This window comes from Dipodomys merriami, unplaced genomic scaffold, assembly GCF_024711535.1.
Source record: "Dipodomys merriami isolate MVZ:Mamm:240054 unplaced genomic scaffold, mDipMer1.0.p SCAF_339, whole genome shotgun sequence".
Taxonomy (NCBI): Eukaryota; Metazoa; Chordata; class Mammalia; order Rodentia; family Heteromyidae; genus Dipodomys; species Dipodomys merriami.
The window spans coordinates 92,657-113,151 of record NW_027204926.1 but is presented as its reverse complement, the minus strand read 5'-3'; positions in this window follow the sequence as shown (position 1 = coordinate 113,151).

Below are 20,495 nucleotides of genomic sequence, written 5' to 3'. Positions count from 1 at the left end.
ACAGTGCCCAGGCCCAGAGTTCAGGCCCACAACTAATTTTAAAAAAGAATCTAAATACTTGATAATTCTACTAACAGATCTGACTGAAATCAGTTCAATCACACTTTTCCTGTACAATGAAGGAATAGGTCCCGGCTAGGAAAGCAGCTACAGAAGGCAGGCAGATTGTATCTGTGACAAAACTTTGTGGAAAATGGAATCAAGGATTACTTACTGGTGATTCACTTGCACTTGAAGCATGATTCTGAACTATTGCTTGCTGATTCTGAACTATTGCTTTGATCATTATATTTTCCAAGAAGAAAAAGTGAAATTTAATTGATAGTAAAGGAATACTAATACATTTTGACTTCTCATTAAGCATCTTCAATCATCAAAATCACTTGAAGGCAATAGACAGGCCTATTTTTAGATGAAAACAAGTGTCTTTAAAAAAACAAGAATTTAGGTAGTCATACCAAGGACTTCTATTTTACTATTGCATTACACATTTTTTCTAATGTTGGATACCAACATTAGAAAGCTACTAGAAAGCTCTTAAAGCCCATATCTTGAATAGTGAGTTCTCTTACACTATAACATGATACTTCCCAAATCATTTACAAAGAAGGCATTGTTTCCTATTTTCTCATTCCTAGAATAAGCTGCACATGAAGACACCAAGGGTTCTCATGTTCAGACAAGGAACAAGATGAAAAAGTGAGGAATGGTATCAATTTAAAGAAAAAAAATGGAGTAGGATCCATGCAAATTTCTTCTTTGGGATGCCGAAATTAATCTGCTTACTATGGTGTGAAGACTACTTTCCAAATAGGCCACCCAGATGAATACTAGGGATGAGGATGAGTATACCCCTCTTCATATGGAAGCCTAGAGTGGACATTTAGACATTGTCCATGAGTTGCTAGCTCAAGGCAGATATTCATGCAATAACTCTGAATGGCTGACACCCCTGCACAGTGCTTATATGTGGAATAATATCAGAGTGGCAGATACCAATTCCCAAACTAAAGGCCTCTTGTCCGCCTTGCATGTTGCTGCTGGGAATAGAAATCGAAAAGATACGCTGTTGAACCATTATATCAAACCAGGTTTGAGGAACAGGTTGGAAGAAACTGAAACCTCCTTCCCCCACTCCACTGCCAGCCTGCTGAGAGGGACATGCAACCAGGGGTCTAGCTGAGGAAAAGGGCAGGACATCCCATGTCTGAGTTCCCCACCCAGAGACAGGCAAGAGTTTATTGCAGCTAGCCCGGTTGACCCAGAATCCCTTGCAGGAGGCCAAAGATTTGGACAGCTGGACTTGGGCCCCAAAGGAAAGCTTGAACTCAGGTCTCTGGCAATTTAGGACTCATTGTAGACCCTGATAAGAGGATAAAGACAAAGTCGGTGTGGAGGAGGGGCACCATCCGAGGTCAGAAAGAGGCAGACAGGCACCCAGGAAGGGGACAGAGAAAGATGAGGGACACACACACACACACACACACACACACACACACACAAATATGGCACTGGTGTCTCACACCTGTCATCCTAGCTATTCAGAAAGCTGAGGTCAAAGCCAGCCAGCACAGAAATGTCTGTGAGGCTCTTATCTCCAATGAACCACCAAATAGCCAGAAATGGAGCTGCAGCTCAAGTGTTAGAGCACTAGCTTTGAGCACAGAAGCATAGGAACTTCACCTAGTCCCTGAGTTCAAGGCCCAGGTCTTCTACATCCAAACACACAGACAAAGACACACACAGACAAAAGACACACGAACACACAGACACACACAGTGGTAGCCCAAAGCCTCAGCAGTCCCTGAGCACCCTGAATATTCCACCCCAGAGATGATGTCACTATCATCATCAGACCAACTGCAGACAAAAGTCAGAGCCTCTCACATGTCTGCAATGGTTCACAACACATCATGGCATTTCTACTGTACACATTGTTATGCAGAAAATTCAGCTACCTTTTGTTTGGTTGTAGGTTATGGGGTTTGAACTTTGGGCCTGCCAGAAGGCCCTCAGCTCTTCAGATGAAGGTGTGCGCTCTACTACTGGTGCCACAGCACCACATCCAATTTTCTGGTAGTTCATAGGGGATAAAGTCTCACAGACTTTCCTGACCAAGCTGGCTTTGAACCGTGATCCTCAGATCTCAGCCTCCTGAGTAACTAGGATGACAGTTATGAGCCACTGGCAGCGCCTGGCTACACCCAACTTCTTTTTTTTTTCAGCTCTTTTCTTTCTTTCTTTTTTTATTGTGAAAATACTATGAAGAGGGGTTACAATTACATGGGTAAGATAAGGAGTACATTTCTTATCAAGCATTGTAGCCTCCTCAGCAGCCACCTACTTATACCAAGGGAAAACCCAACTCATCAAGACACAAACCAAATGTAACCCTACACTTCAGAATTGGTCACCAGCATCCAAAAACTTCTTCCATGGATGGCGAGCATATAATTGACACTACCATCCCACCCCTGCTCCCATTCAGCAACTCCCTGCCTGCCACAGGCCACGACCTCTGGAGTTCTTGGTAAGACACCACCCACCCTGCTATGGCTTCACACAGGGGTAAACCTGGGGAGTTATTAGAAATGTCTCTACTGTGAGGCCAGCATCTGGTCTCACAACCTCAACCACCCCAATACTTCACTATCTCTTGCAAGCAAGGAAGGGGTATCTTTATTTCTTGTTTGGTTTTTTATTTTTGTTTTTGTTTTTGTTTTTGTTTTTTTGGTTGAAAGCCTTGAACTGTCACTGATGTCTAATTTTCCTAAAGGCCAGTGTTCTGCCACTTGAGCCACAGTGCCACTTCCAGTTGGAGATTGGCGCTGGAGGGACTTTCTTGCCAGGGCTGGGAAATGAGATCCACTGCATTTCAGACTCCCGAGTGGCCAGGATGACAGATGTGGGATGACAGGTATGAGCCAGCGGCTCATGGCTTAAGGTGTCTAGTCCTTCAGAATTTGCACCTAGTCCTCCTCTAGAAGATACCACCTAGACACCCCTCTACCTCCCTCAGAGACAGCAAAGGGAGGCTAGAATCTGGGTGTGGCCATGGGGATTAAAGGGCCCACTCCACATCACTAATCCCCTCTAAGCTCCCATCTGCCTCCCCCGGATTGCCTGGTCTTCCAGGGCAGATCAGACCCACTAGAAGTTCTGGGGCCTGCCCTATGTCCCCATGCCCCACCAAAGCGACACCTGAGGACTTCCGGGGCCAACTGCTCCATGTCCTGGTGGAAGACCTTGGGAGCCTTGCTGAAAACTGGGTCAGGGGTGCACAGGGCAGGAGTGTCCAGTTCACCTCTGTCAAAAGAGACACAAAGCACGGATGAATCTACTAAGAGCTTCAGGGCATAGCCATCCACCTGTCACCAAGGTCCCTGGGAGAACTGCTTTATGGTGACAGCCCTGGGGCCTGACCTTAGGGCCCCGATACTGTCCCTGACTTTCTTTGTCTCCAGAGGTGTGCTCTTTCAGCTGAGCCACAGTGCCACTTCCAGCCTTTTCTGTGTATGCAGGACTTAGCAATCGAACCCATGCTTTCCTGTGTGCTAGGTGAGCCCTCTACCTCTAAGACGCAATGCCAGCCCTGGATAGCTGTTCTTTTGTGATCCCTCAGGCCTGTCTTGGGACAGTCTTGCACATCTATACCAAGTCTCTCACCAGCAGCCCTGGCTGGAAATAAACATGCTCTGCTATGTTGTCTCCAAGAAGCCCTTTCTTATCACCTTGGCATAGCTGGAGCCTCTCTGCTGTGCAGGCTGCCAGACTTGTCAAGCTCTGACTTCCAGCCAGTGTGGGTTGAGAATGCACAAAGGGGAAGGCCTGGATTCCACCACCGGATTTCTGAAGGCCCTGATACACCACCAAGGGGCAGGTGTTGTATCATACTCCATGAGAGGGGCTCGAGGGGTGGGCAATCTGTGGGCAACAAGACAGGACCATTTCTTTGTGTGGGCTTGAACTGAGGATTTGGGAGCTGTCTCTCTGAGTTTAATTGCTCAAGGCTGGTGCTCTACCACTTGAGCGACAGCTCCACTTCTGGCTTTTTGGTGGTTCCATGGAAAGTAGATTTTCATGGGCTTTCCAGCTTATGGCTGGCTTCAAACTGTCATCCTCAGATCTCAGCCTCCCAAGTAGCCACGATGACAGGCATGAGTCTGAACTCCAGGTGACAAGCACCAAAGTTTTTTTGGTTTTTGTTGGCTCACGTTCATTTCTTATCAACTAGCAAGCCTAAGTTAAAATAATCAGTTACAGGGGATCAAATTCCTCTCCTAGTTCAGTTAATCCAAGGAGATAAAGTGTCTTTGGAAAGGGCTAGTCTGGGTTGCCTTAGGGATGTTTGTGTGTTTGCGTGTGTGTATGTGTGTGAGTGTTGGAGTCCCTACCCTCAGCTCTGTGGTGCCTCATCCTCCCAGCAGGGAGTGCATCCAGGATCTTGACCCCAAGGGAGGTGGATGGGAGAGGGTACCTAAGGTCACATCCAGGGGGATGATCTGAATTCTGTCCTGCAACCTAAACCTGGACAGATAAAGGAGAGAAGGAGAGGGTTGAGGGAACATCAAAGGTATCCCCTTACATTTGGCTGAATGTACCATCGAGAAAACTGAATACATCTTTCTTGGTAGTCAGTTAGAAGGTGTACAGTGTTCATTTATTTTATGATTGTGTTAGTCCTAGGGCTTGGATTAGGGCCTGGGTGTTATCCCTTAGCTTCTTTTGTTAAGGCTGAGGCTCTACCACTTGAGCCACAGCACCAAATCTGGCTTTTTTCTCTGTAGTTTTGGGGAGGGAGGTGGTTTATGGGAGATAAGAATCTCCTGGACTTTCCTGCCCGGGCTGTTCTGAGTCACAGCCATCAGACCTCAGCCTCCCAAAGAGCCAGGATGATGGGTGGGAGCCATGAGCTCCTGACTGCCACCATCCATTTATAATCACTTAAGCCCAGGGCTGGGCAACCCACACTGCACCTCCTTGTTGGGAGTAGGAAGCAGACATGAATGGGTTTGATACTTCAACAGCCTACCTATCTTTGAGCATTTCTCTGGGTCAGTTTGATGGTGGCTTCATCCTTATCCACAGCAATGACATGGCTCTGTCACAAGAACAAATGTCCAACGGGAGGTGTCAGGTCTGGGGTCTTTCCTCTGAACCCCGCCACCATAACCAAAATGACACTTCCGAGCAAAGGGTAGTACACACAGATTGTTTTTATTGTCTTGTAGCCAGGGTCTTGTCAGATAGGTGGGGGTAGAAGTCAGAAGCCCTGGATTATGCTGGGCAGGGGGACAAGGTGACACCTCCTCATCCACTTTTCTTCAACGGTGTAGCAGAGGGATGTAGGGAAGAAATCATGTGATGGACAATGAATAACCATCACGGTCTAGCCCGGGCACAAAGGGGCTTACCTCAAGGGGCTGGTTCAACAGGCTGAGCAAAACAGCTCCTGACCCATAGCCCACCTTCAGAATGAGAGGGCCACCTTGGGTTCCAGGCACATGGGGATGCTGGGCCACCTCCTCTAGCACTCATTCAACCAATTCCTGAGAGAGAAAGAGAGAGGGAGAGAGAGAGAGAGACAGACAGACAGACAGAAGACAGACAGACAGACAGATTGAGAGAGAGAGAGAGAGAGAGAGAGAGAGAGAGAGAGAGAGAGAGAGAGAGAGAGAGAGAGAGAGAGAGAGAGAGCGGGGGAGAGAGAGAGAAAGACAAAAGTCCAGAATTACACTTAAGCCAGGTGCCGGCGGCTCAGACCTTTAATCCTACCTACACAGGAGGCTGAGATGTGAAGATTTTGGTTCATAGCTGGCTCAGGAGGAATGTCTGTGAGACTCTTATCCTCAAAGAACCAACAGAAAACCGGAAGTGATGCTGTAGCTCAGGGGGTAGAGTACTAGCCTTGTTCTGAAGAGCTCAGGGATAGTATCCAGGCCCAGAATTCAATCCCCACAAATGACAAGAAGTGGACTTCCCACCACAAGAAGTGGACTGAATAACACCCACTGTTCTAGGAAGCATGGAAGAAAAATCAGGCCAAGATTCTTGTCAGCTGGAGGTCATGAGTAGGTCACCTGGCTTCTCCATTACTCATTTTCCCCAGCTGGAAAAATGAATAGAATGAAGGATCCCTTCCTCATGGAGACAGGGTAATGATGAAAGACAGCCATGTTTTGTTTCATAATCCCACACCTGTTGCATGATTAATAACAGACCCCATCTGAGCCCATCCCGGACAACTCCCTGTCATGTGCTCACAAAATTGTTGAGAACTCTATCTGACACCTGCTCCCTCTGTGCCTGGCCCTGCTCCAGAGATCCCTCTGTATTAATCCCTTATTTATTCACAACTGTCCCATGAGGAGACTGAGGTCCGATGGTCGACATCCAACCCAGAGCTTCACCTGTGGTCAAGAATCAGCTGCCGTGAACTAAGAGTTTGGGACAATCCGTCTAAAAAGATGACTGAGCAGGGCGCTAAATGTCTACCACCACCACCCCCCACACACACATACACACAAACACTTCTCCACCGTCCTTTGCAGGCAAAGATGTTTTACTTTCTTTCTTTTTGTTGGTGGTGGGGCTTGAACTCTGGGCCTGGGTGCTATCCCTGAGCTCTTCAGCTCAAGTCCAGCACTCTACTACTTGAGCCACAGCACCACTTCCAGTTTTCTGTTGCATTATTGGAGAGAAGAGTCTGAGGGTCTTTCTTGCCCAAGCTGGCTTTCACCCATGATCCTAAGATTCAGCTCCTGAGTACTTAGGATGACAAACATGAGCCACTGGCACCCAGCCAAAGATGCTTTTCTATGCCTGTCATCCTATCCCCTCAGGAGACTGAGTTCTGAGGACTGCAGTTGGATGCAACCCTTGGCATCAAAGTCATTCAGAACTCTTATATCCAATTAAACACCCAAAAACCTTGCAAGTGTAGCTGTGGCTCAAATGGTAGAGGGCTAGCTTTGAGCATGAAAAAGGGATGGGACCCAGGCCCTAGTTTTAAGCTTTTTCTACTTAGAGCCACCCAAGAAAAGGAAGCAGGTGAGCACACGGGAGCTCAAAGCTCACACATAATACTCAAGACTCACAGAATAGACCCCATCCTGCTCTGAGTCTCTACATTCTATGTCCTAGATGATGGCAGGCTGAGATGGGACTGACCATGCACCAACTCAGGACATTCAAGTACAATCTCATAGTGAGGATCTCGTGACGTCATCAAGGACTCAAGATCTCTCACTGTCCTGCCTTGACAGTGGGCAGTCAGGTGAGATCTAGTTATCCAAACAAAGGATATGGGAATGAATGAATTTCTCAGCCAAGGGATGCAGACTGGAGGGCTCTAGGTCCCTCTATCTCGGGAAGGAGAAAAGTGCGGATCCATCTCAGGAATGTTCCTGGGTTGTTAGTATCCTCTAAGAAACAAGCCTGCTCCCAGCCTAGTGCCTCCTGTTTTCCCACTAGCCTCGACCTTCAGTCGGGGTCTCCCATATCTGCCATCTAGACTAAAGGCTGAGCCAGCAAAGAGACCAACCTCTACCTCTGAGGATGGCAGTCATGGGGCCCTAGAGTGCCCCAGAAGAAGTCTGGGGGCAACACGGGTCTGAATCTCGCCCTCATTTCCTGGGTGTCCTGTTCCAGTAGCACGCTTACCTCTGTCTCTGGTAGAGGAATGAACACTGGGCGTGTCATCTTCAGATTGAGCCAGCAAAAGTGCCAGTCCCCAAGGATGTACTGCACAGGCATCCTACAGTGGATGACAGCCAGGTTGTCAACGGTGAACCCAGAGTGCCAGGACTTTTTATAGCCATGTTTCTGGGTTGAAGATTCTCTCACTGATGGTCTAGGTTGTCAGTTGAGGTCATGGCTCCAATGGCCTGACACAATGGATCTGAGATTGTCATCCCTCTTCATCTTCCTGCTTATCCCTTGCCACCCCCCCTCTTCCCACTCCCTCACCCTATACCTCCCTAGCCCTTGGACAGTTTCTTCTTATCTGACCAGAAAATAAACTCCGTGAGCCAGGGGAGATTGAAACTCTGTGACCCACCCTGAGCCCTAGGGACTTCACCCGAGGCTTTTTCCCTCTTCAGTCAGCAACCACTCAGATTTGGATGTCATGAAGTTGCTGATGTCATGAATGGGTCAGTGTCTTGGTCCTACACACTAACTTTAGGCTCTGAAACTGTCCCCACAGAGATTGTGAATGGTTGGCTCCCTTGATCCAAGGACTCCAAACCAAGGCTTGCATGCTCCCTTCTTCCTTCCTTTCCTCCTTTTCTCCCTCTATCCTTCCCTCCTCTCTTTCTCTTTCCTTTCATTGTGTCACTCCTGGGCATGAACTTAGAGCCTGGGTGCTGTCCCTGAGCTTTTTTACTCAAGGCCAACAGACTACAGCTTGAGCTACTCATCCAAATCTGGCACTTCTTTTTAGTAGTCAGTTGGAGATAAGAGTCTTACAGGTTTTTCTGCCTGGCCCTTAAGCCTCAATCCTCCTATCTCAGCCTCCTAAGTAGCTAGGATGACAGGTGTCAGGCACCAGCATCCAGCTCAAACCAAGATTTCTTCATGTGCTGTGGAACCAGCACTGGAACCTTTCATCCTGTATGACCCTCCACTCTCTCCCCCCCAGGTACTGGCACACACTGTAATGTTTTGTTAGATAAATAGATGAGCATCTGTGTATGACAATACTACAGAAAAGTCCCATCCAACTCAGGTAAGCATCCTGGGTAGGGGTAAACCTGATGTAGCTCTTCCACAGTTCTCTTCTCCCTCTTCCCTCTTCCCACCCTCCTGGTGCCACCGCACTTAACTGTTTTGGTTCCAAGGACGTGAGCCATGATGTACTCACTGTATTCTGGGGCATCTTGGATGCCTATCTTCTCAAAGATCTCTGTCCAGCCACTGACCAGCTGTATGGCACTCAGTTCCCCACTCAGCTGTGAACAAGGTTGTTGTGAGGAGAAAACCTGGCTCAAGGGGCCTCCTCGGCAGTCCCTAGGGCCAGACAGTATGGTCCACCATATCCGGCCCCCAATTTTCATGTTGCAGAAAAGGATCCCTGAGGCATCCTGGGTCTCTGAATCTCCCAGAGTCCAGTACAGGTCCTGGGAATTGTCTCTGCTCACAGCGATCAGGCTGCTGGTGGCTTGTTTTAGTGTCACTTTCATTATGTTTTCCTGTCATACATTAGGTCTTAGGATTCCAGGATTGGCTTTGGTTCTGGAAGCTGCACCCCTGGCTAGTGAGATGGAAGCTGAGACAGAGCTGTCACAATCTGAGTTCAAGCCACGTGCATGGCCAAAAACAAACAAAAAAATTAAAATTAAAAAGTAAAACAATTAAAAAATTAAAACAATTTTAAAAATTAAAAAAATTATTTATCTCCCTGTTTTGCAATTCGTGCCATTTTTTCTGCCAAGCCTGGGATTTGAACTCAAAGTCTGGATAAATAGGCAGCACTGTTGGGCTAGGGGAATCACACCATACTTGAAGCCAAGAAAGTCAGGCCTCTTTCCTAGGCCTGAATTCAAGCCTCAGTCCTGCAAAACATACTCCTTATATACATTTTATTTATATTTTAAAGACAGGATTTATACTTCCATGTAGTAAGACAATATCATGTTTGGTGTGTTTATTCATTTCATTTCTTGTTTTATTCATTTATTTGCCATTTATTTTATTGACTCTGATGACACTTATACCATTTATTACAATTTTTTACTTCCTATCACATAGCATCTAGATTTGTAGATGTGTTCACTATCATGCCTGACACCCAGGACTCTCTCAGGAAAGGAAAACATGTGTCACACTCAGCTTCTTACTCCAAGATTAAATTTTTGGCTGTGCTGGGATGTGAACTCGGGGCCTAGCAGGCCCAATTCATGAATGGGTAAGGGTGAACACAGCAACTTCTAGCCAATGAAGCTGTGAGGTGGTTCCAAGGCACTGAGATGGAGCCCCAGGTTTGGCCAAAACAGTGATACATGGATTGGCAGATGGTGGTATACAATTAATACATATTGGTAAAGAGTGCCAGAGCCATCTATCTTACTGAATGATGCCTACTACATTCCTACCAACTCTTAGGTATTTATTATACTGCCTTTGAAGTAATATTATTCTTTTCATGCTTAATAAACTATCAATTAAAATCAATCAGCATCCTAGGATTATTACACCCACTTTTAGACTCGACTGATGCACGAAATACTTTTTCAATCAGTATTCCTATGCATAGGAATGAGTCTCATGTGCTGTCCTGCCATTGGTAGGTGTCAGGACTTAGATTTTTAACCCAGGGCCTATGTTGACAGGTTGGCCTATTTCTTCCCTGATGACCAACCAGCCTTCAGGAATAGAAGTTCAGCTCTACTTTGCAGCCATGTCATTCAGACTCAGGATGGTCACCCTGCAAATAAAAAAATAACATAAAATCCCCAGTCCTCTGCAGCTCGCCACTTTCTGTGCTGTCCTACTTTTTTTTTCTTCATGCAAGTCCTCTGGGCCTAGAATCCCAGGATAGACTATGGGTGAGAGGCTGCAGCCCAGTCTAGGCAATCAGAGCTGAGGTATAGTTGCCATGACCTGAGTTCAAGCTCCATGGTTGTCAAAAAAAAATCCCCCTGGTTTGGAATTTCTGCCAGTTTTTTTTCCTAGCCTGGGATTTGAACTCAGGATCTTGGTAAACCTGTAGCAATGTGAGGGAAGGTGCAGAGTTTCTACTACTTGAGTTCAAATCTTGTGCCAAGACAAAAGCAAAAAATTAAGTCACTGACCTCAGCTGGGGTTTCGGGAGATAGCTGTGGTGGTGGGAGGGAAGGGATGGCAAGGGGAAAACAAAGGAGGAGGCAGCAATGCTCAATAGTAAATGTACTCATTACTTTGCTCATGTAACTGTAACCCCTCTATACAACGTTTTTCAACAAAAAATGTACAAAAAAGGAAACAATTTATAGCTCGGAGAACCACTTTGCAGGTAAGGGAAGGATGTCTGAATAGATATACAAACTGCTGTTTTTACAATCTTCAGTACGGAACTGAATAAAAATCACTGCTTCCATTTAAAATAATTAAGTGACAGTCTTGAAAGTGGGGCCAGTATTTCTGCCACTGCTGGGATTTGATCTCACCATCCGGGTAACTCTTTTGTATCGTAGGTTAAGGGGAAGCTCACTGTCCTTGAGGAAAAGAAATTCAGGGTAGAGTTCCCAGGGCCTGAATTAAGTCCCTATAATGGAAAATAATATTTGTGTACATGTGTAATATATGTTACATATTACATGCCTATGTTTAATACAAACTATGATTTTTTATTATTGATTTTGTATTTCTGTATTTGTATATTTTATTCATTTACTAATTGTTTATTGTATTAATATTATTATTCACATAATATTTATTACATTTTGCACATCTATTATAGAATTATACACAACAATTTAGGACATTGACTCATTTTTCATTAATACTTTATTAAGTGTCGAAACATGATACATAATTAAATAGAGACATTTGTCATAGTCTTCACATGTTTAGAGCCTTTCCCAAATATGAGATTTGACTTGTTTATCTTTAATAACTTCCTATAGGAATTTCTTTAGATGATTTATACTCAGAAACCTTTCCTTGAGGATAGGCAAGTTGAGGGATAAAATTGTAAGTGTGGGACTGGGAATGTGGCTTAGTGGTAGAGAGCTTGCTCAGCATGCATGAATGCCAGGGTTTGAATCCTCAGTGCCACATACTCAGAAAAAGCCAGAAGCTGTGGAGTGCACAAGTGGTAGAGCACTAGCCTTGAGAAAAAGAAGCATGGAGACAGTACGAAGGCCCTAAGTTCAAGCCCCAGCACTGGCAAAAATGATAGGCCAGATGCCAGTGGCTCACACCTAGAACACTATCTTCTCAGGAGGCTGAGATCCGAAGACCACAGTCCAAAGACAGCCTGGCAAGTAAAGCCTGTTAGACTCTTATCACCAATGAACCTCCAAAAGGCCCCATGTGGCACTGTGGCTCAAGTGGTAGAGTTTCGCCTTGAGATGAAGAGCTCAGGGACAGTGCCCAGGTTTGAGTTTGAGACACACTATGGGAAAAAAGTGAGGGTTAATGAAAGTACTTTTCCAATTTGCTAATTAGGAGAATATTCTCTGGAAAATGAACGCTGATGTACACCAGAATTGGAGTCAGAGCTCAAGGTTCAAGTGTAGCTGATCCATATGCCCAGCCTCTCAGACACTAGCATTATAACCTTGTGTCCTAGAGTTCTGAAAGATCCATTGGTGAAAGGCTTAATATGCTCCTCAAGTCCTTTGTCATAAGTAGTTGACTTGTATTGTCAATGTTATTACAGTTCTGACCTAGCAAGTCCCAGTAGCCAAGGCCCATCCCCTAGCTCAGGAGACTGAGGTCTGAGGATCACAGGGTGAAGCCAGCCAGGTCAGGAAATTCTATGACACTCTGACTTCCACTTCTGAAAGGGCAGATTTTCAAGAGCTTCCTGGGTTTTCCTTGGTGATGAGAAGTTACTTGTACTTGAGTTGAACTCAAGGCCTGGGCACTGTCTCTAGCACTCTACTACTGGAGCCACAGCACCAATTCTGGCTTTTTCTGTGCATGTGCTACAGAGGAATGAACCCAGAGCTTCTTGCATGCTAGGCACTAATCCACATTCCCAGCCCTCTCATATTTTTCTTAATGGTAGTTTCTACATAAGTATGCTACCACTTTACATTCCCCAAGTTTAATTTTCTCAATACAAGTTATTTCAAAAACCCTGATCTTCTCTTCCCTTGCCTGATTTGTGACTGTTCCTGCCTTGGCTTAATAATAATATGAAATAAAGGCTGCTGAGATCTTATGTGTGTATCATATGAGGACACAGGCCTGGAACTCTGGAAGAGAAAAGCCATGGGCATGAAAAGAAGAGAATGATGCAGTATGTGCAACAAGCCTATGTGAAAAATAAATCTGTACATAAAAGGAGAAGCATTGCATACCATCTGATTGTACTCAAAGAGGTAATATGCACATATAAGTAGGTAGGACACTCATACATAAACTTGGCCTTCTCTTTTTGAATTTTTTTGGTGGACATCCCAGGGCTTAAACTCAGGGCCCTATATGTTCCTCAGCTGTTTTGCTAAAGTCTGAGACTCTACAACTGCCACAGCTCCACTTCAAGCCACCTGGGTTAATTGGACATAAGCGCCTGCCAGGCTTTCCTGCCTCGTCTGTCGTGTATCTCCTGCTCAGCTTTCTTTCTCAAAGCTGGAACTCTACCCTCTGGGCCACTGAGTCACTTCTGGTTTTCTGGTGGTTTATTGGAAATAAGAGTTTCGCAGACTTTCCTGCTCGGGCTGGCTTTGAACAGAGATCTACTGAGGAGACTCTAAGTGGCTTTGCTCAGGGATTTGGCTGAGGATCTGCTCCACACAAACCCTTAGTCTAAATCTCGAGAGGTACTAGAGAAAAAAGGAAACACGAAGATTCTTCAGTTGTGTTCTAGATACTTCAGGTTGGAGACACAAAACACTCATAGTATTAGATAAATTTATAGGCCTAAGGAGCAATTCAGACAGTATGAGGATCGCTCCAGCTTTTGGTCCTCTCATCCTGAGACAGTAAATTCACTGCAGCTCAATGCTAAGTGATTGAACTGGCATGTCCTGTGGACATTTGCTGCCAAAATCATGTCACACTCATTTCTCACTTTTGGCTTCAAACCTGTGACCAGAGGAGAAGATGAGGAGAGAAAATCCTTCTCAGAGAAAGCACCTATAAAGAACATTGGGTAGTTGACTTATAAATTCAAAGCATTGGAATGGTGCTGTTAAGTAGTCAGATTGTCCAGATTAAAAAATGAAGAAGAAAAGAAAGGCAGGTGCCAGTGGCTGCTGACTGTAACCCCAGCTCCTCAGGAGGCTGAGATGTAGAGAATCTGAGTTTGAATCCAGCCAGCATAGGAAAGTCCATGACACTGTTATTTCTAAGAGATCACAGAAAACACAGAAGTGGGGCTGTGGCTCCAGGTTAATGCACTACACTTGAGCAAAAGTAACTCAGGGACAACGCCTATGCTCATAGTTCAACCCCAGGACCTACTTCCATGTATTGTGCATGTGTGGATGTATTCCTATAAGTGAAGCTCCAGATTAGCTATGATGAAAGGCACCAAGCTAGAAAATTTGTTTTCAAAAAAATGATTTCATAACACAGAGACTGCTTTCATGACAGTGCATGTTCCTGGGCTCCCCTCATAGTTCCCAATGCAGCCTGAGGGTTTCTCTGCCTCCCAGGCCTGCTGGAAGAAGTCTATCTCATTGTCTGAACAGGCAGACAAAAGGCCTCAGTCCTGTACAGCTGTGTAACAAACAACTCCATCTGGGCCAGTTAGTGAGGATGAGTGTGGATGGGCTCTGAAGGTCAGGACAAAAAGGCCTCTTTGTACCCCAAGCTATCTCTCTCCCCAGTGCTCCGGGTTGACAGGCAGCCTTCATTTGGGCCACCTCCTGTGGCAGGCCAAGTTCCCAGCACTTATCCTGCCTTTGTGAGACTACATTCTGGTGTTCAGATACAGTGCTCAATATAATTCGGGAGTCCTTCTGGCAGACAACTAGGGCACTTAACTTCAAGAAATGTTTCATTGAGGGTGATGATGGGCCTATGATGCCTCTGCTAGGTTTCCGGAAGCTTTGGAAATCCAAGCACATGTCTGATCTTGTTTCCTGTCATCTAGGACTGCTGAAGCACTTTAGGTTTTGAAACCTTTGACCTCTCCTAGTTGAGCCCTGGGTGACAAGGTTTTGGGGTTGAACACAGGGCCTGGGTGCTGACCATGAGCTCAGCACAGGAGCCCAGTGCTTTACCATTTTGCGTCATAGCTTTACTTCTGGTGTGTGTGTGTATCTTTGTGTGTGTGTGTGTGTGTGTGTGTGTGTGTGTGTGTGTGTGTGTGTGTGTGTGTGTGTGTGTGCATGCGTGTGCACACATACACCAGTCCTGGAGTTTGAACTGAGGACCTGAGCACTGTACCTAATTTCTCTTGTACAATAATAGCCCTCTCCCTCTTGAGCCACACAGCCACTTTAGGCTTTTTTCTAGTGATGTGTTCCTGAGAAGTCAAGTCCAGGGTTTCATAGATGCAAAGCACTCTATCCCTAAGGCACATTCCCTGCCCTCTACTTCAGGTTTGTTATTCATGCCATATTTTTCTGCCAGTCCTGGGATTTGAACTCAGGGCCGAGGTACATCTACAGCACTGTGGGAGAAGGGGAAGCTCACCATGCTGGTAGACAAGAAAGTCAGGCCTGTTCCCAGGGCCTGAATTCAAGTCCTAGCTCTTGCAAAAATAATATTCTCATGCATTTTAAATATAGGATTCATATTTACATACACATGTTTACTGCATATTACAGTTAGTTATTCATTTTATTTTTTGTTTTATTTATTTCTTATGTATTTTAGTGAGTATGATTACACACATAACCTTTTTTACATCTTATTACATAGGACATAGATTTGCCAATGTACTATAGCTCATTCCTGAGACCCAGGACATTCTCTGATAAGGAAGACAAATGGGACATTTGGATTCTTCCACCAGGATTACTTAAGTTTTTGGCAGTTCTGTGATTTGAACTCAGGGCCTAGAAAGCCCACCTCATGAATGGGGAGTGGGTCAATGTTAGCACAGCAGTCTGATGCAAATGAAGTTGTCTAGCAAAGTTGGAACTAGGAGTGGCCAATATATAAACACATAGATGTGTAAAATGCAGTGTGTGTGTATTTACATATGCATATGCATCTATGAACGTATACAGAGAGAGACAGGTAGACATTTATGTAGATTCTAGTGTATAACTCTATATAAAGAGTGATGTCTATATCTTACTTTTGTATATTCTATTGCTACTAATTATTGGTCTAAAATTATTCCTCCATTAATTAATCACAGTAGAAGACTTAATAAAGTATTAATTAAATTAATCAATGACCTATATTTAATGCATACAATCTTACATTAGAAAGACTAGTTAATTAGTAATTCAATTTGTACATTTCAAACATTCTATTAGTGTTCCTAGAGATAGGAATCAGTTTCCTAGGACCTTCAGCCATGTGTATGTGGGAGTCCCAGGATCGAACTCAGGGCGCAGGTGTCTGGGTTAACCTCAGGCTTCACTGACAGCCCACCAGCCTAAGCCATGGAAAGTCATGTACAATTTTCAAGTCAAATCAGTGAGACCCAGGATGGTCACTGTGCAATAGAAACAAAGGCAAAACTGTTGTGTAAAACTTTCTGGTTTTTCCTCTTCCATTTTGGTTTGTTTGTTTGTTTGTTTGTTTGCCAGTGCTGGGAGTTGAAATTGGGTCCTAGGATCCTTGGATCATCTGTGGGTGTAAAAGCTGCACCCCAGCCTAGGGTAATCAAGGCTGAGGCAGACTTGTGAAGACCTGAGTTCAAGCCCTGTGCCTGCCCCCCCCTCAAAAAAATTAAGGTTCTGGCTTGGAATTTGGGACATTTTATATGCCATACCAAGGATTTGAAATCAAGGCCTGGGTAACTCTATTTTGCTGTGGGAAAGTGGATGCTCACCCTCCTGGAATAAAAGAAAGTCAAGAGCATTTCCCAGGGCATGAATTCTAGCCCTAGGACTGGCAAAATAATATTTATATACATTTATAATGTACATCATATATATGTATTTGCGTAGGTATTACATATTGTACCTAGGAAACAATATTTTCACAGACAGCAGAAGAGGTCAACATTGGCTGCTTAATCCACCTATTGTCTTTGGAACTGCTGGGATTTGAACTCAGGGCATAGAATGCCCAATTTGTCAAGGGATCAATGAAAGCACAGCAATCTCAAACAAATACATTGCCAGGGAGTTCCCAGGACATAAGTTTAACCTCCAGAATTGGCGAATATATAAATAGATAGATGCCTAATTGCTGCAAATACATATATATGCATAGAGTGAGAGAGAGATGTATATGTATATTCCAATGTATGTTTAAATATATAAATATATTTATAGAATGTGAGATGTCTATATATCATTAAATTACACGTAATATATTACTAATAATTATTAGGTATTAAATTATGCCTTCATTAATGATGTATCATGGTTTAAGGCACAATAAAGCACTTCCTTGTGCAATATGAGCTCAGGGACAATGTCTAAGCTCACAGTTAAAGCCTCAGGAATTGTACCAAAAAAAAAAAAAATACAGCCAGTAACTCCATGTGTCTGTGTATGTGTGAATGTATTTCTATCAGTGAACATCCAGAATCGCTATGAAGAAAGGCACCCAGCTAGGAAATTTGCTTTGAATAGAATGATTTCATAGTACAGAGGGTGCTTTCAAGACAGTGCATGTTCCAGGGCTCCCCTCCCTGTTCCCAGTGTAGCCTGAGCGTTTCTCCACACCCCAGGTTGCTGGAGGAAGTCTGCCTCTTTGTTGGAACAGGCAGACAAAAAGCCTCACTCCTATACAGCTCTGTAACAAACAACTCTTTCTGGGCCAACTAGTGATGATGAGTGTAGGCTGGCCCTGAAGACCAGGAGAAAAAGGCCTCTTTGTACCCCAAGATATCTCTCTCCCCAATGCTCTGTTTTGACAGGAAACCTTCATTTGTGCCACCTCCCGGGGCAGGCCAAGTTCCCTGCACTTATCGTGTCTTTGTTAGACTGTGTTCCAGTGTTGAAACAAACTGCTACAATTAATTCAAGATTCCTTCAGGCAGACAACAACTAGGGAGCTGAACCTAAGTCAATGATTCATTATTGGCAACGGTGCCTCCCTAGGTTTTCGGAAGCTTGCTACATCTAAGGCAAGCACTCTACTACTGAGCCACCTTCCCTGCCCTTCTCCTTTTTCTTTTATCAGTCCCAAGATTTGAACTCGGGACCTAGGATCTCAGGATGGGCTGTGGGTCCATTGGCTGCACCACATCCTAGGATGATCAAAGCTGAAGCAGAATTGCCACAATATGAGTTCAAGCCACGGCCTGGACAAGGCCCAAGGCTGTGACTTGGAATTTGCTCCATTTTTCTGGCAGGCCTGGGATTTGAACTCAGGGTCTGGGTAACACTGTGACACTGCGGGGGAGGGGAAGCTCAATGTTGTTGAAGACAAGAATTTCAGTTTCCAGGCCTGAATTAAAGCGCCAGCACTGGAAAAATTGATATTCATATATGTGATCTTTTTACATACATGGGCTTACTCCATATGACATTTATTACCCTTATTAATTCATTATTTATTTTATTTAGTATTATTACATATATAACATTTATTTCATTTATTACATCTTATCACATGCATATATTTGCATATGGATTATACTTCATACTGAGATCCAGGATTTTTACAGAGAAAAAAAATGTGTCAAAGTAGTCAGGATGACAGATATCAGCCACAGATGCCTAGACTGTAACATTTTGTACGGGTGTCCTTGGGTCTCCTTGGTAGGGAGCTAGCCATGATCCCAACAGGGAAGGGTCAGTGACTAGGCCCTGAGTTCAAGGTTCATGACCAAGGAAAATAAACCAAAACAATTGTCTGTAGGAGAAAATTCACTAGAGTTCAGTACATACATCATTTTGGCCCTGACATGGGGACATATCTGAGCCTCAAGGTTCTCATCTGCCCAATAATCTGGGGAGCTCTTACAAGGACCAGATGCAAGAATGTACTCAGTACACCATTCCTCATATAAAACCCATGACATAGCTGTATACCCTGTCAGGGCTTGATTTTAAAACCACCAGTGTCTGATCTCAGCTCCCCAGTATCTTGGATGACAGGGCTGAGGAAGCCCCAAGCATCCGGTTCCGTGTAGCTGGGTTGCAGCAGTTTACCTCTGGCTACATCAGGTTAGATGGCAGCTCTCAGCACCAGTCTCCTAGCTTCCCTTACGATGATGTATTTGCAGTCCTATTCTTATATCTTTGCAGTCAGAACCTTCTATCATTTTGTTTTGGTGACAGTTCTGCATCTTGAGTAAGTGTCTAGACACAGTCCCTAAACTTTTATGCTCAAAGCTAGTACTGGACTGCTTGAGCAACAGCATGACTTCAGGACTTTTCTGTGCAAGTGGTAGTGAGGAATGGAACCCAGGATAGATAGATATAGATAGATAGATAGATGTATATGTATAAAACAAAAGAGATGTCTGTATATTATGAAACTGCATATATGATATTAATACCAATTATTGGCAATTAAATTATTCCTTCCTTTTTAAGTATCATGATTGAATACATAATAAAGTATTGAAAATTAGTCAATGTAGAATAATTGTGTATAATTTTAGAATATAATCATATACTAACTACTAATTTAAATGTTACTTTTATAACATTCCATTTGTACGGATGTATATCAGAATGAATTTCTTAGAACCACCCACCATTCATTAGTGGCAGTTCCAAGATTGGACCTCCAGGTCTAAGTTGCTTGTTTCAGCTATGGCTTCCCTAATAGCCCACCAAACATTAGCAATGCAGTGTCATGTACACATTCTGGGTCTTGTCATTTAGACCCAGGATGGTCACAATACAAAGAAAAAAAAAAAACGTAAAACCACCTTCTTGAACTTCTCAGTTTTATCCTTCTCTTTTTTATTTTTTTGCCAGCTCTGAAATTTGAAGTAGGGTCGTAGGATCCAATGATCAGCTGTGGCAGAGATGCGAAGACCTGAGTTCAAGCCCTGTGGTAGGCCAAAAAACAAGTAATAATAACAGGAAGACCCTGGCTAGGAAATTGCACCATTTTGCTAGCAGTCCTGGGATTTGAACTCAGGGTCTGGGTAACTCTGTGACACTGTGTGTGAAAATGGAAGCTCACCGTCCTTGAAGACAAGAAATTCATGGGGGTGAAAAGGTGGCTCAATGGTAGAGTGCTTGCCTTGCATGCATGAGGCTCTTGGTTTAATAACTCAGCACCACATAAGCAGAAAAAGCTGGAAGTGGCACTGTAGCTCAAGTGGTAGAGTGCTCACCTTGAACTGAAGAGCTGAGGGACAGTGCCCACGCCCAGATTTCAGGCACCATGACTGGCAAAAAAGAAAAAAGAAAAGAAAAGAAGAAAAGAAATTCAAACCAGTTCCCAGGGCCTGAATTGAAGCCCCAGAACTGGAAAAAATAATATTCATATATATGAGATCTATTTACATACATGGGTCCTACTGCATATGACATTTATTACCCTTACTTATTTAGTATTATTACACATATAACATTTCCTTTATTATATCATATCTCATAGGATATATTTGCATATGGATTATACATAGTATTGAGACCCAGGACTTTCACAGAGAATGAAAAAAAGTGTAAGATTGGCTTCTTACTCCACAAATAAATATTTGGCCATGCTGGAATTTCAACTCAGCCTACAATGCCCAATCCATAAACGGGGTACAGTCTTAGCACACCAGCCTCCGGCAAACTGAGCATCCAGGAAAT